Raw genomic sequence first — 13,313 nt, forward strand, 5'->3', positions numbered from 1 at the left:
CCAACAAATATATCAAGAGGTCAATGGTTGATGGTTTCAACAAGGTTATTGGAATCTAATTGGTCTGCAACAAAGATCTAGTCTTCCCCACGATAATGTGGTTTTTTCACTCTTGTTTTTCATTCTCTAGGAAAATCTTTTTTTACCCAACACACATTGTTTATTGCATTATCTATAGCACTCCTACGTGGGTTTTTGTCATTTGTTGCCAAACTTTTATTTTGATTCAACCACTAAATTTTTTAATTTGATGGAATGTGTTTATGTGTGAGCAGAGTGGCATGCATACTTATGGCTTTCTTTTGTTTGTAGTGTGTGAAAATATTAAACTAATTTGAATTATAGATGATATAAGTAAGTATCTTGGAAAGTTGTCTTGATTGATTTATTAATTTGTTTGATTGATTAATAAGTACAATTAGGTTTTTCATTTACAAGTGTAACTAGTGGATACTAAGTACAATGAACATGGGTTGATGAATACCTTGGCTAGCGCCTTCCTTGGCCAGCAAGCGAGCCTTACTTGGCCAGCACCTTCTTGAGACATGTTGCTTTTCCTTTGCTTCATTTTGTAAATAGTTGTCTAGTATGTGAAAATATTAAACTAATTTGAATTATAGATGATATTGTTGATTTGGGGTAGCATCAGATGTGTTATAGCCATGAAAATTGGTGGAGAGGTTAAAGCACATGAGATCTCCAAGAATGGTTTGGGGAAATTCCACCCGGCTTGAGAGATATTAAAATAATTAATATTTTTAATGGGGTTCCTAAGTCTAAACTTAGGAAAATTAAAATATTAATGGGTATTAATATAAAACTAGGTGAGAATGTTCTAATTGACATGCATCAAGCCAAATCTAATCTTCACCATTGCTTAGAGACTTAATCTTGGCCATTGAAGACTCAACAGGAAAAGTATAAGAGAAGGCTTGAAGGTCAGTTGGAGATACACCAAGATTGATCATTCAGTTCGATTTTCTGGAGCGGTGTAATATTCCTAGTAGAAATTTTACAATTATAACAAAGACATGCACAAATAAATAACACAGAAAGTTTCAGAAATGCACACACATAAACTAGAAATTTCTGCAAATCCCCAAACTCGCCAAATTTTATTAATAATATCTATTGTATTCGAATTCAAGCTTCTGTGATCCATAACTTGTTAATTCATGAGAATTTTCAGAAAAATCACATAGAGAGTATTTGGTCGACGCGTTTCAAACTAGCCAGTGTGGTTCATCTTGTCCTGAAGATGAACCACACTGGCTAGTTCCAAACGCATCAACCAAATACTCTCTATGTGATTTTTCCAAAAATTCTCATGAATTAACAAATATCTATTATGGTACAAATTAGTTGGAGAAATTTCACCTAGGGTTGTACAAGGCAAGCTACAAGCACTAGGTGATGAGTACGAGAAATCCAAACGGATGCAATAATCAACACCTCTAGAAAATTGTGTTGTTGCTCCAAAATTGCATTGTTGTTTGAGTTCGCCCCCTGATTTTCCCTCTCTAGAGTGCCCAGAAAATTCTATAAAATTAGGAGAGTTCTCCTTGCCCAAAACCAAGAAAAGCCAAAAAGGGTTTCCCTTAATTCCAACTTTTGAAATTTGACCCTTCACACCGTAGCCCTCCACCAAATTCGAATTATGTTACTGTGGCTACTCCTGTCAATCTCTTCTCTCCAAAATCTAGCAATCCTCCTCAAATTTCCCTCCCAATGATTTCTCGTACCCTAACTCCAAACTCCCCCGAATGATGTTGCCCCAAAAGAGTCTCACTTCAATGATTGCATAGTCATGGAGGAGATGATGCAGCCATGTGTATGATAAAGTGAGAGTTGCATGTAGGTTGGTCCTCTTGGTTGTAGCTGCCCTCCACACTCATGAAAATGATCAAAGAACACTCTTGTAGCTTCTTCGGTCAATTCCCCAACAACCTAGCTCCACAAACAACCAGTGAATCCTCCCTCTGTGTAGTGATGGCTCCCAAAACGTACTCTACTCCAGAAATGTGTGGGACTTGTAGTTGATGCCTCTTCTAGTCTTGGTGATGAAGGAAAGCCTTCCTAGGGTGGCACATGAAGTCCACCGAAGAAAGGTTTAGCTTCTCTCCTTGGGAAGCTCTTGTGCTAAATAGCACAATATTGGCTCAACTGAACAGCTAGGGCAAATTCAATTTTCAAATAGACAAAAGACCCCTATTTCTCCCTCATTCCTTTCTTTTATAATTGTTGGCCATTAATTCCTTGTGGGTACCTCCACCAATTCGATTTGCCTCAAGGAATTTGAATTATTTCTTTCCCAAGTGTGTACTTTATGTAGGCCCCATATTCCACTATCAATTTAATCTTTCATTTTCTCTAATGTTGGTGGCCTCCATCTCCCCAAAAATTAAGTGGGGACTCCCTCCACCCACTTTTCCTAAGTTTACATGCAAAATATTTCCCAACACCCAATTGAAAAATAGAAATTCATCTTAGAAAAATTAATTTAATTAGGGACATTACAAGCGGGGCTTGCATAGAAAATCCGAACAAGTGATCTGTTGCTACAAGGGTTAGGGAGTACATAGCAAAGAGGCAGAGATAGTGTCTCAGGGTTAGCGCAGTGACTAAAGAGGCTAACTCAGAGGCATCCAAAGCTACGTAGAGCCAACAGGAGCCACGCAGAGGCTGCTAGAGACTGCGCAGAGGCTAAGGGCCCTGTGTGGGTGACGCAGAAGGCAAGAGAGCTAACACAGAGAGGCAGAAAGTTGATGCAAAGGGTTCAGGAGCTACGCTGAGGCTAGCAAGGCTGACATAGAGCCTAGGAGAAGCGTCGAAAGGATTTTCATGGGGAAGACTAGAGCTTAGAGGTTGAATATATGTCTCTGAGAAGAGGTATTAATGTAGTGTAACAATATCTGTTGGGTGAGCTAGTTTGGCACCCTAGTTGTACTCAAGAAATCTGCATAATAATAAAACCCTCATATCTATTGCACTGGTTTTCCCGCATTGGGTTTTTCCAAGAATGTGTTGTCCAAAAATAATGGTGTCCCCTGTGTGTTTGTCTTCTATTTCAGTTGTTGATTCGTATATGAGTTAAGGCTACATTTGTGTTTATTTTCAGTATTTATATGTATAAATAACTTAAATTAAACAAAGTATTTCGGTAGAAATCACATGAGAATTTTTTGGCCGACGCATTTCGAACCAACAAGTGTGGTTCATCATCGGTATAAATAACTTGTTAATGGAATAAACAAGTAGGTGAAATAAACCAGATAATTCAATAGGAATTTCTAATGTGTTAGACCTAGAAATTTTAACATGGTATCAGAGCATTATAGATCACAGGAGGACTGAAGGCACCAGTAGATATCAAAAATTTGGAGCAGTAGCAGTTGTCCCGAGAGACAGAGCTGCTCCTAAGTAGAAGGTAGCAGAGAAGGAGTGATGCAGATGGATTGCATCATCACTTCAAGCTAGAGAGAGGGCCAGTGCAGAGGCAGAGAGAGGCAAAAGAGGCTCACAAAGAGCCATGTCATCCTACTCAGCCAGATAGGCTTGACGCAGTTGGATAAAGGAGCGATTCAGCCTTTGTCGGGATTGCGCAGAGCTGGAAGGCTCAGTTTCTTCGATTGTCAGGGCCTAGAGAGCTATGGGCAAATTGTGATTGGGAAGTTGGTGAGGTGTTGTTTCTTTCGGAGCATAGCAGTACCTAACGGGACAGAACCAAGGTAGAGGGAGTCATTTCCTTGATGGATTTCTAGCGAAGAAATCCATATCTGAGTTTCAGTTGCAAAGATGATTAGAGAAGATTGGTTCGATTTTGTGGGAATATTTCCAGCAATGAAATCAGGACTTAGAGAGATATTTCTAGGTGAGAATTCAAAACTCAGAGGGAGTCCAGAAGAGGAGTAGAGATGGAAATGAATGGACTAAGGGATCAGGGCAGGTTGGGCGAGGCTTCCAACTTTGTTATCTAGAAGACCAAGATCCTGTTAGTCCTGGATAGACATCGCATCAAGGGCTTCGCCTTGAGAACCGTGGCTATCCCATTAGACCTAGCTGATAATGAGAATTATGAGGATGCAATAGTGAGGGAAAAGTGCATAATCCTTGATCATGTCGTACCATATATTGTTGAAAAGAACACATCAAAGGAGATGTGGGATACTTTGACAACATTGTATGAGGGCACTTCCGTGCAGCGGAAGATTCTATTGGAGAATCAGTCGTGGTCGTATCAGATGCAAAAGGGGGATCAAATAGATCTATACCTCTTCAGATTGCAGGAGATTCGTGACCAACTTACTTTCTTAGGGGCCACACTGAATCAGGAGTTCATGGTGAGGACCACCTTGAATGCAGTCTCCGAGGAGTGGGAGACATTTTTCCAAGGCATTTTGGGCAGAGCTACTCTTCCAGGATGGGAAGAGGTGGTCATCTCTTCGCCAAGAAGAGACCGGACGGTTGACCAAGGCGAGGAGTAGTGGGAAGGGAAGTTGAATCAAGAAAGAGGAGGAGGAGGATGAGGCTCTGGCATCTGCGGGACTACAAGGGAAGAGGAAGAGGAAGGATATATCTAAGGTCAAGTGCTTCCATTGTGGGGAGATGGGTCATTATGCATCCTTGGGACCATCCTAGTGTCCCAAGAAGAAAAACAAGGGAGAGGCTTCTAACTCCAAGGTAGCTTCGGCTAAGGCAGAGAAAGAAGTCGAGACTGATGACGACTGTGCCGTGAGTGCTCATGCACCTCTAGAGAAGAGGTGGGGTGACATCGAGTTCTAGTCAGGAGGACTACAGAAGATGAGGGGCAGTATCCTTGAGGTTCCCAAACTCTTGGATCATATCCAGCTATGGGAGCCCTGAATGATAGTAGCAGGATGATGGATGTCGGTAGAAGCAAGATGTGATGGAGCGACGAAGCAGTGCTAGAGTGCAGAGGTCTGTAGCAATGTAGTGGGGGTTACAGCAATACGAGAGGCACATGTGTTTGCAACAGTGCGAGAGGCACAGAGGAGGTTGTAGTAGTGCGAGAGGCACAGAGCTGCTCGCAGCAGCGCAGAGGTAGCAAAGGGAGCACAGGATTATAGTAGAGGTAGCTTCAGCATCAAGAGGCTTCTGGACTGACAAGGATGTCAGTATTTGGGTATATCAGTTACTTACTTCTCGGTAACTGAGTTGCAAATGCAGGAGTTAGCAGTGGCAGTGTTATGGGCAGCAGGGGCAGCATGTTGAGAGGGAGTTGCAGTACAGATGTAGCAGTGGCAGTGGCAGATCCATGGGCAGCAGTACAGGAAGAAGCAGTGCAGTGGATGTTGGGCAGTAGGCCAAGCATCAGCACAGGTACCGGTGCAAAATAATCAGTGTGATGTTTAGTGGTGGAGCATTACTAGAGCACATTCCTTGCGAAGAGGGAGTGTTGATTTGGGGTAGCATCCGATGTGCTCTAGCCATGCAAATTGGTGGAGAGACTAAAGCACATGAGATGTACAAGACCCAGAAATGGTTTGGTAAAATTCCACCCTGTTGGAGAGATATTAAAATAATTAATATTTTTAATGGGGTTCTTAAGTCTAAACTTAGGAAAATTAAAATATTAATGGGTATTAATACAAAATTAGGTGAGAATGTTCTAAATGACATGGATCAAACCAAATATAATCTTTGTCATTGATTAGAGACTCAATCGCGGTCGTTGAAGACTCAACAGGAAAAGTATAAGAGGAGACTTGAGGGTCAGTTGGAGATACACCAAGATTGATCAGTGAATTTGATTTTTTGGAGCGGGGCTTGCTGAGAAAATTAGAACAAGTGATTTGTTGCAACGAGGAGAAGTGAGTACATAGCGGAGAGGCAGAGATAGTGCCTGAGGGTCAGCCCAGTGACTGAAGAGGTTGACGCAAAGGCAGCCATAGCTACGTAGAGGCAGCAGGAGCCATGCAGAGGAAGTTAGAGACTGCGCAAAGGTTGAGGGGACTGCGTGGGTGATGCAGAAGGCCAGAGAGCTGACGCAGAGGGTTCAAGAGCTACGCTAAGGCTAGCAGGGCTGACGTAGAGCCTAGGAGAAGCGTTGGAAGGATTTTCGTGGGGTAGACTAGAGTTGAGAGGCTGAATATCTATCTCCAAGAAGAGGTATTACTGCCATGTAATAATCTTTGTTGGGTGAGCCTGTTCGGCACCCTAGTTGTACTCAAGAAATTTGCATAATAATAAAACTCTCAGATCTGTTGCATTGGTTTTCCCGCATTGGGTTTTTCTGGGGACGCGTTGTCCAAAAATAATGTTGTCCCTTTTGTGTTTATCTAATATTTCAGTTGTTGATCTGTATATGAGTTAAGGTTGCATTTGTGTTTATTTTTAGTATTTATATGAATAAATAAGTTGTTAATGGAATAAATAAGTAGGTGAAATAAACGAGATAATGCAGTAGGGATTTCTAACGTGTCAAACTTAGAAATTTCAACAAATATAAGTAACTATCTTAGAAAGTTGTCTAATTGACTTCTTGAGACTTATTGCCTTTCCTTTTTTTCATTTTGCGGATAGTTTTCATCATTTGAATGAAACTCTTATTATATTAGAGATGGCTTACAAGATTGAAGGAGTCAAGTTGTAGTAAATGTAACTCTAGTAGTGCAACCAACAAATAAATTGGTTTGGTTCAGTTGCCCTCAACTTGTCTTTTCATTGATCCATTTCACTTTGTTTTAGATATCAATTTGTTTTGCATTGTCTAATTTTACTTCTTGAATTTCGTAAAATGAGTTTTGATTATATCAACGATGACTTGATAGTTATTATAAAATACTTTTATACTTGCTTTCTTATTTTGGATATGGGTAAGAATTATGCCAACAAATAATGAAATATAGTATGTAAAATCATTAAGTTTACAATAGTAATAGTACCATGGAAACAATTTATGCTTACAATCACAGTTTGTCTCTAGACCTTATTCCTAGGAAATGGTTTTATAGCATCATATTCAAAATCGCTATTAGGTAAGTTCATGGACTATTACTTAAGATTACAAGACATTTTTAACTTATATCAAATAATTTAATTTAATACATTTTTAACTTATATCAAATAATTTAGTTTAATATATAAATTTTTTAGATAATTAAATGATATAATTTTAATTTTAAATTAAATTAAATATTTTTTTTATAATTTTATAACATAAATATGGAATTATTAAACATTTTCTTTAAATAAAATTATTTATTTATATATATATATATATAAATTTATACGATATCGACATGCATTATAGATTAAGTAACATAGGGAAAGAGTAATTGAGCTTTAGGTCGTGGATGGAGATAGCTCTTTGGGAAATCTAAACTTTACTGTAACTTGGGGCAAGGTTTATTAACATTTTGTGTTTATGCATAGGTTATGAATAGTGGGTTTATTTATTTGAGTTTGGTAAATTTTATGCACATGTATTTCATAGTTCATAGTGAGATATTCTTCCCAAATAAAGATGATCTTTCCAAATTTTCTATACCTTCGATATACATTACATTTTTTTTTTTTCAGTGAGGGGAACAGCGTCTCCGCTGAAGAAGCACCATTTTTACATATAATCGCTAAAGCGAGAAAATACAATAGCCAAAACTGCAAAGCGAAATTGAGAACAGAACCAATCTATCACATCAATCACAATAACGGAGATAACGAAGATACATACTCAATGAAACATAATACGCTGCCTGCGCAGCGCCCATACTGGGAATCCATCACGAATGGGGAACGAGAAAGTCGTCTGCCCCCAACAGCGTGAACCATGCACTCATGTGCATATATATACATTACACTTTACGCCTTTAAGAACAATTCCTAATATTATTTAGGTTCTGAAAAATCATCTTGTTCTCTCACAACAGCATTTAATACTTCAAATTCTTTTCTTGCCCACAGGTAACGCTTAGTTAAAGCAATCATTCACGTCCGACGTCCCACATAAAGCAACTGTTATGCTTTCCACAGAAATGCTGGGACATTCAAATCAACAGTTATGATTTCCACAGAACAGCTGGGACCTTCAAGATCGTAAGGAACTTGCAGAATTTGTGAACTAAAAGCACTTTAAATTGCGACCAAGGGGTTTTTAATTTCTAATTGGGGCACCATTATTCGGATCACACGCGAGGTTGACGCGATAACTCCGCCCGCCCACGCTTTTTCTTTGTTTTTACAATCATGATTTTGGTCGTCCATCAAATTGAAATTTGTGTATTGTGGGGAATGCATTTCGTGCCCACCACCCGTACTATCTTTTCAACTTTCCACCAAATTTGATTCTGCACTTACTTTATGCTCTACTTTCCACCAAATTTGACTCCGCCTGTATGTACGTCCACGTTAACATCATCCATTGCACTATACACTCACTGTATACAATTGAAGTCTGTATGTCCAAGTTAACATTATAGCGATTATATTATAATCATATGAATTTAAAAAATCAAATGTAATGAAATTTTATCGTTTGCTATCCCAAGGAGAAAAAAAAAAATCTCCAAATCCATCATCTATTACGATCAATCACAATGTATAGAAACTGAATATATACTTTCCTAGTCGAAATCTAACAGTATAGAAACCGAATATATACTTTAGGATTCGAAGTTTAACCATATATAATTACAATTGAGATCTGTAATCAAGTTAAGCATGTGAATCTGCTGTTACTCACGACTACAATGTATACAGTTTGAATATATAATTTACATAATCTCAATATAAAAAATTGAACTGAACTGGTTAAGCATGTGAATCTGCTGTTAATCTCGACTACAATGTATACAGTTTGAATATATAATTTACATAATCTCAATATAAAAAATTGAACTGAACTGGTTACCGATCTGATTGTAACTTTCCTATACCTCTAAAAACATGAACTAAGTTAATAGTTAACTAAGAAAATTTATTTAGAAAAAAGACCCCACATAAAAGGAATCTAAAATGATAAGGACCACGTCCCTGAATTCTCCCTTACGCTATGACTGATGAGTAATGATGTAATTGATGTATTGAATTTTAGAGAATGTTGCTAGGTAGTGAAGGTTTATAACCATTTAATTAGCAAATAACTGGTTTTTACTTAAGTTTCAACAATGATTGAGGCAGATTATTCAAAAATAAATAAAAGTAAAGAAATTTAAATTATAGAAAAAAGATTAGTTGGCAGTGAAGATTTATAATTCATTTACTTTAATAAATTAAATGACTAGTAAATGATGATAATCATCTATCAAAATAAATATCAAAACACTTATCCATTTCAAAATGCTATATTGAAAAAAGTAATAATAATTAATTAAATTAGAACTTTTTTTATTATAAAAGAAAAATATTAATATAAGTTAAATATATATACAAAACATGTAACAAGATTTTTAACCATTGAGATTCATCTCTCTTTAACATGAAGATTATTAATCTGAAAATAGGCTTTGTCACAATACAATGGACCAATACTATAGCTTATCAATATCATATGCTCAAAAATACTCATCTCATATAAGACTTGTTTATATGGCATTTTTTGATTAATTAATTTAATTAAAAAGGCCAAAAAGACAAACTATTTTAAAAATATTTTAGAATATAAATATCAATCTATCATAAACATCAAAACACTTCATAATCCATTTGAGGTGGTTAAAAATTAAAAAAATCATAAAAATTAATTAATTATAACTATATTATTATAAAATGAATGAATTATCCACTCGAGTATGTGGTAAGGTGTTCACTTTGTAGTGTAAAGGTCTCAAGTCAAGAAACTCCATGTAAATAAATCCAACCATGTTAAACCTGGATGGAAGGTGTTCACTTTGTAGTGTAAAGGTCTCAAGTCAAGAAACTCCATGTAAATAAATCCAACCATGTTAAACCTGGTGCCATCCAGGGTGGTTTTGAAGACTTACATTCTCTTCGATGGCTGCTACTCAAGTCCCTCTATCTCTGCCACTCAAGCCAAGCCATAAGTTAGGCGTTGTAATACATTTAACTATGGAGATTCACAATACAGAGTACCACATGCCCAAAAAAACCACAACTCATTTCATAAGATATTTTTTTCAATTAGTCACAACTCATTTCATATGATATTTTTTTTTTTTCAATTAGTCACAACTCATTTAATATGACATTTATTCATATGACATTTTTTCAAATAATTAATTACATGTAAAAAGCTAAAAAAATATAATTACTTTAAGAATACATCTTAACTTTTAATTTGTGAATATTATTAAAAAAAAAAATCTAATTTTAAATATATATAAAATTAAGATAATTTTAAATAAAATATTTGACATGATAAATTTATACCTAATTAATATTTTTCAAACTATATATATATATATAAACAAAAACAAAAAATCTAACTTTATCAAAAATAATTAATTAACATTAAAAATTAAATAACGACAAATTTAAAACCCTTAAAAACTGTCCCAAATATGAAACGAACTTCCATCATAAAGGAATGTGGGAATGACACTTGCATCGGAATGAAATTCGCAGCAAAAAATTCTACCAAATTTGGTTTAAGAGAAGATGCTTTGAGAATTAGCGACAAGTAAAAAGTCCTCTTTACTTGTTAATCGTTCACTTACAGCTAAAAAGAACATAGCAAATCTGTGCAGCATGATGATTTAAATATTCGGCTGATTGCTTGTCCAAGCCTCGTCGCACTGCGAAAATACAGCCAAAATGGCCCACGCTCACGCCGATCACACGCCATTACCAAAACATTAAGAAATATATTAGTCGCATCTCAACGTATCGTATATTCTTGGGCGAAAGGCAGCCATGGAAAAGGCGGCAAGTAGCGTATGTTAATGGCTGTCACTATTGAGAAATGAAAAGTACATAAAGAGACCTCCCTCAGCGTGGAGAACACGCGCCCCTGGAATCCTCTGCCTCGCGTCTTGATCTCATTTCTTCTCAATTCCAGCTTCGCTTTCTGTGATCATCTTCGCAGCCGAATGGCTGCAATGGGAACGAACTGTATAACAAAAGAAGCCGCGATTACAGAGGCATCCCCGTGCTCTGAACAATATGATTTAAGCATTGCGATACCAGAAATTCGAAAAGAGAAAGTGAAAGAAGATGAAAGTAGAGATAATTACGAACAGAGAGGCCAGTGTCTTCGGGCTGCTGTGCTGGGAGCGAACGATGGATTGGTATCGATTGCGTCGTTAATGATGGGAATTGGAGCAGTGAAATCAGATGCGAAGGTCATGGTCGTATCAGGGCTAGCAGCACTGGTGGCCGGGGCCTGCAGTATGGCGATTGGGGAATTCATTTCCGTGTACACCCAACGTGACGCACAAGTAGGGGCAAAAAAGCTGAATGCTGTGGAGAAGTCCACTGAAGAGCTTGAAGTACAGATCTGTAGCAATTCCCTCTCTTCCTCTCCCACTACATATACAACAGCAAGCCTGGCTGCATCTACACCACTTCCTCCTCAACTTTTAATTTGTAAAAATGATGGTGAGGATGAGCAGCTTCCCAACCCCTTCCGGGCAGCATGTGCATCGGCCGTTGCATTTTGTGTGGGAGGAGCTGTACCTTTACTCTCTGCAGCATTTATTACCGATTACGTTATCAGAGTTGTTACGATGGGAGTATCGTCCAGCGTGGCACTTGCGTTGTTTGGCGCAGTGGGAGCTTACTGTGGGCGGTCTCCCATGGTGAAGGGATGTATGAGAGTGTTGATAGGAGGATGGATGGCCATGCTGCTAACCTACGGTTTGCTTAAGCTGTTTGGCGCTTCTACTGCATGACACAAATTTACGTACCTTCAGATACCTAAGAACTTCATGTCGTTCTCATCGTTATAATCATATTTGAGCACTTTAATATGCTTTTATAAATCTTGGGCCATCTGAACTTTTTAATGCGGGGACTACATCTGTGTGGGATTGTCTTGATTTGTGTGTAATGTAAAGCTGAATTAGGTATGTGGAGACTGGAATGATTTGCGCCTAATATTAGGACGCTATTCATGTGAATCCGAGCTTTCTAGCTAAAATTTTGGGACAATAATCGCTTTCTAGCATGATATATGTAATATTGGGATGCTATTCACGTAAATCCAAGCTTTCCAGAAAAAAAATTGAGAGAAAATATTCCTTTTTATCGTGATAGATGTAAATTCCATCTTGTTTTATTTTCATTTTTTTTTATAATGGTTTTTTTAAATGATTTCTATTAAAATTAAATAAAAAGTAAACAAATTCCTGAAAATTAAAAATTATTTTCTTATATTTTTTTGTTTTTGATTAGTTGTTAAAATTTAATAATTACATTTAGTATTACAATTTTAATAACTACATAAAAATTAGAAATATATTATTTTTATATATACATTTTTATCTTCCAAAAACATATATTATTAAAATTTTATAATAATAAATTTAACAATTACATAAAATTAAAAATTAAAAATAATTTAATAGACAACCTGTGAAACCTATAAATTATTTCAATATTTAAAATTTTACATGCAATTTTAAATCTCACTGCAATAATTCTAATTTATTTTTTATTTTTAAAATAAGAATTTTAAAGCCTCAAAGACAATATACAAATATTTAAAATATTACATGGAAAATCTACTACATTCCCCGTTCTTTGATATTATTTTTAAAATAAGAATTCTAAAGCCTCAAAGACAATATACAAATATTTAAAATATTACATGGAAAATCTACTACATTCCTTGATATTAGAAATTTGAAAATTAATCAAATAAATTTTTAAAAATATAAATTAAACAAGGAGCCACTGTTGTGGCGCTAGTCCCTGCCGGTTGAGATTTAATTTGTGTTTAATTTGCATTATGATCAGAGCGGGTTTGCATTACTAGTGTGTTTTAGGCATGTTTACTTGTATTAAGATTTAGTGAATTGAATACCGAATTGTTATATGGACTTTTTGACTTTATGCAAAGTGTGAAATATAATGAACTTTGCGTTTGTTAAATAAGAATTGTGATAAATGTAAGATTAGTTTTAGATGTAATATTCCAATGTGTCATGATTTGGAAAATGTGCAGATTAATAATTAAAATGTAATAAAATTTAAGATTGAATCATGGAAACTTTGACGGGAAAAAACTATAAAAGGTAATAATAATGCATTATAATGTATGAAGAATTAAAGAGTGTTAAAGTAAATTATGTATTTTAATAAGCATGGGGTATAAAATATATTTAAATGCATAATAATGAATTCATGGTGCATAAAAGATAGAATTTTGTTATTTTTTTACATTTGAATATTATGCA

At 36.1% G+C, this 13,313-nt stretch overlaps 1 pseudogene; it reads left to right on the forward strand.

Annotated features, from left to right (window-relative positions):
* The first annotated feature begins 10,935 nt into the window (after nucleotides 1-10,935).
* LOC149154599 (vacuolar iron transporter homolog 2 pseudogene) lies at nucleotides 10,936-11,827 on the forward strand (annotated as a pseudogene).
* Nucleotides 11,828-13,313: the final 1,486 nt, after the last annotated feature.

The sequence above is a fragment of the Pinus tabuliformis genome, chromosome 9 (genome assembly GCF_031772625.1).
Source record: "Pinus tabuliformis cultivar Carrire ecotype Pingquan chromosome 9, CPIR1, whole genome shotgun sequence".
Taxonomy (NCBI): domain Eukaryota; kingdom Viridiplantae; phylum Streptophyta; class Pinopsida; order Pinales; family Pinaceae; genus Pinus; species Pinus tabuliformis.